Here is a 4,369-nt window from a genome sequence, read left to right as displayed (position 1 = left end):
CCTGTTTGCTAGCCGGCTTGTCTACCTAATTGAGTTCTTGCTCTTGGCTCATACCATCCGGTACCCACACCTCGGTGTCAACAATGTCTCTGTAACAAAGAATACTTCCCCTTAAATACACTTGTCTTTAGGGGCTAAGTTTTCGTCACCAGTTTATTTCTAAGATGCAGGAGCAGTCTTGGGAATGATAAAAAATCTGCAATAAAGGAAAAGTGTGCGTCCGTCCTTTCTGATCAGTCCTGGAAAAAAGCCACATCAAGCCACCGCTTGGGTTCCTTCTCATCCCAGAGGAAAGACAGGCAGCATTCGGGGAGTCGGCAGCAGGTCCCCCGTGGCTCACACGAGCCAAGGCAAGGCTTTCTGACGGATCCTTTGATTGCTTCTTTTCCGTCATTTAAGGAAGGCGGGGTTTCTCAGTTTTAATCCCGGCAGAAGTGCCTACAGAGGGTCCCGGGGGAGAGGACCGGCTCTGGGCACGCCCGCACCAAGTGCTTCCGAGGTAAGGGCTTTCGCTGCCCTGCCACCCTGCCGTGCTGCTGAGAGGGACGAAATGACAAAACCGGGCATGGGAGGAGATGGAGGAGCTGTTTGTGCCCTTGGCCAGCCGGCCGTGCCTCTGAGGTCCGAGGCTCAATCACAGAGGGCAGGGCAGCCTCCCGGCCCCTCCCGGGTGTGGTCCCAAGGCCCCTCACTCTGCTCCGGTGCTCTGGGCCGGCTGTGGGTTTGGGTTCGGGATGGTGACACCCTTCTGATTTCTCACTCCAGCTCTGCTCTCTGCTCAGATCTTTCTTTTCCTTTGTCCCGGGAGCACTTTTCCCAGAACCCTTGTATTTGCTTCAAAGATTTCCACCTTTTTCTGAGCTTTTTTTTTTTTTAACCCCACCCAGACCCCCTCCTTCCCCTTGGTCTCCCGGGTCCAGGGAGTGGGCTGAACGGAGGGAGCTTTCTCCCCTCCACTGGACCTGCCGTCCCTCATGCACCAGACAGACAGACAGGGACAGGGACCTCCCAGCTTCCCAGGACAGTGCGAGAGCTAAGTCAGAGGAGACCCGCGGGGAGCTGACCACAGGTACCCCGGCCCAAAGAGAGGGTGCGCCGGGCTCCTATGATGGACACGAGCAGTCCTTCCCATCCCCAGCTGAGGCACGGCGCGAATTCCTCCGCACGAGTCCCGTCATTCCATCCTTCCTCCGTGGGTCCCTAGCTCTCGACCTCCCATTTCATGCCCCCTTAACTGGAAGTGACAGACAGCACAATTCAAATAAGATGAAGGACTAAAGGAAGTTTCCCGGCTCTTGTAACAGATTTCCAAAAGGCGAGTTGCTCCCAGAGTGGCTGCATCCAGGTGCTCTCTGCCTGTCACCCTCTCTCTCATCCCCCCTCTGTCCTCCCATAACTTTCTTCCATGACCTCTTTTCACAGGACCGGACCCTTATTATTCTAGGTTTTTTCACGTGACATTATTGTGGCTGCTTGCAGTCGAGCCTGCATCTCTCTGAGTTCCACAGAAAACATATTTTCCCACGAGTGCCATCCAAACCTGGTCGTATGGCCTGACCAGGCGGTGGTGCAGTGGACAGAGCGTCAGACTGGGATGCGGAGGACCCAGGTTTGAAGCCCTGAGGTCACAGGCTTGAGAATGGGCTCACCAGTTTGAATGCAGGGTCGCTGGCTTGAGCCCAAAGGTCGCTGGCTTGAGCAAGGGGTCACTCACTCTGCTGTTGCCCCCTGATCAAGGCACATATGAGCAACTAAGGAGCCACAATGAAGAATTGATGCTTCTCATCTCTCTCCCTGTCTGTCTCTATCTGTCTCTCTCTCTCTCTGATTCTCTGTCTCTGTCAAAAAAACAAACAAACAAACAAAAACAAGACAGCAAACCCTGGGTCATATGACCACCCAGGAGCCAATCACTGCGGCCAGGGTGCCGAAGCACTCTCCCCTAGCTTGGCTTAAGACAACACCGGGTGACTGGGCAGTGCCAGCCTCTGCCCTCATGACTTTAGAAACATAATCATCAAATGGGTGGCAGAGAATGATTCCAAAAGGAGATGCCAGGAAAACCAATAAAGTGTTTTCCATTCGCCCCTTGCCTACCTGAAAGATTCCAAACCCTCCGCTTAGCCAGAAGGGTTTGTGCAATCTGTCCCCAGAGAATCTCTCCTATGTCCCCCCTGGCAGCTGCACCCCTGGGGCTCTGGCCACACTGATCTGTCATGATCCCCACACGGTTAATTTGTGCTTGTAACGATACCTTCCCTACACCGACCCTTCCTTACCCTGCAAAATAGTCCTCATGCGTAAAGACCAGATGGGACTTCTGGCCGGTCATTCAGCTCGCTGGGGTACGCCCGTCCCCTCCCACTTTCAGAGTTCCTCCTCCTTTACAACAGCCCTTTAGTCATTCGATGCCATTGGATCAGAGAGGCTACTCCTCACAGACAGCTGTTATTGCTAAGAATGACCCCGGGAAGAGGTCCCCCAATGACATCCTTCTAGCAAAACCCTTTCTGGCTCTTGATCTGACCAAGTGCTCTGTGCCCAGGGAGGGCCAACACAGACCTTTATGCAGAGGGGAAGGATGACACTGTGAGAACAGAGAAAGGACACCTCCTGTGGAATGGAGTCCCAAGGCCACGAAGGGACCACCCTCGTGCCCTATTAACCATGACAGCTTGTGTGGTCCAGAAGGAAGAAGGAAGCTTTTCCTCTCTGCCCGGCAACAGCAAGCTGCCCTCGCTACAGCCAATGAGAGGCTGCCACCACGTCCAACTCTCACTTTCCACCAATGAACTTTTGTTAAAACAACCCCTCCCACTTCCTCCGATCTTTATATAAAGAGCATCCTTCCCCTTTGCTCTCTGGACTTGCCTAGGGTCCCTCATCGTTTGCATGTGCCAAACTGCAATTGCTCCTCTATTCCCACTCATTTGCAACTCAGTAGCCTTTGTTGTTTCATTTTTAAGGTTGCCAACTTCTTCTCAGAGATGGCTTCGTTAGACTGTGGGGAAAATGGCAAGGATCATCTGTCACTCAGGGAAATTACCGGACTCCTTTGATACAGTTACTTCCCAGAATACCAAACACCGAAGAAATGTAGGAAAAGGACCGAAGAAATGTAGGAAAGGGGATATTGGGGACACATTTTTGTTGAGCAGTGCAAACATCGATACGGTGCGTCATATCGATCCTCAAACCACATTCAGTTTGCGGATGTATTTTTTCCCGGCTTGCACAATTCTATTGTTTTTCAACAGAACTGGTGTGGGTGACTATTCACCCCTGTTCCCAAAAGTCCTTAGGGTCTTATATCAGCCTGATTTATGGGTGTCTCCCTCGACAGGTTTCAAGATTTAACAACACAGGGAGTTTCAAAAAAGGCTACAGGATGAGTTTTCTAGACCGGCACGTCATAATAGTTTTGCGACATTCACACTTCACCATAGGAGTGGAAACAATTGTACCCGGAATCTCGATGGCATTTTCCGTTTTTTTTTTCCTTCCAGGAGCCCATTCTCACATGTTTTCTCACAGGACCCCCAGAAGGCATCGGCTGTTGAACTCAGGCACACGTAGCTAGTGGCAGAAAACTAACAGAAACACAAATATCTGCTTCACACCCCCCAGAGACTCCCTTTCAGTAGTTTTGAGAGGGAGCCTGGATTCCCACGTTGCTCACAGGCTTCCGAGAATGCAGATGCGGCCGGCCCGTGGACCACACGTTGGGTAGCAAGCAGGGAGCAAGCTGGTCCCACGGGTGCAGACAGTGCTGGTATTCTGCCGGAGGAACCCTGTTTGTTCCGTGCCTAAAGGGCACGGAGACGTCTGTCTATTTCCCTACTAAGATCTTTGGTACATTCATCTCCATCACTCCATTTCTCCTTGTAGCTCTGGGCTAGCTGGGCGGAGAGAAGGAGAGTTGAATAATGGGGTGTAATGAATATTTTCTACAAGCTCATTAAGCTCTAAATGTCTCTGGCCTAATGAGGAAACAATTCTCTTCTTTCCTCTCATTGCTAAGGTTAAGAACTGCCAAGGTCAAAGCTAGGCCAGCTTCTTCAAGCTGCCTTCCTACGACGACGGACGACTTTCCCTTGAGGTCGATGGAGGATAATTTATTGCAGATGCAAATGGGAGGCTGGGAGGCTAGTGGGGTGGCAGCGAGGGGAAGAGAGCCCTACCTCCCAACGGATGAAAAGAGCCAATCAAACAATTTTTAAAAATGTATTTATCTCTACTTCGGAGCTCTTGAGAGAACCCTGGCCAGAGAAATGGACTCCTCGGTGCCTGCGTGGAGAACGTTTCAGGGCAGATCCAAGCAGACAGAAAAACGGACAGGTACCAGACAGAGAAATGCTGTGGGATTCCA

Source organism: Saccopteryx bilineata, chromosome 4, assembly GCF_036850765.1.
Source record: "Saccopteryx bilineata isolate mSacBil1 chromosome 4, mSacBil1_pri_phased_curated, whole genome shotgun sequence".
Classification (NCBI taxonomy): Eukaryota; Metazoa; Chordata; class Mammalia; order Chiroptera; family Emballonuridae; genus Saccopteryx; species Saccopteryx bilineata.
This window is presented reverse-complemented; position numbering follows the sequence as displayed.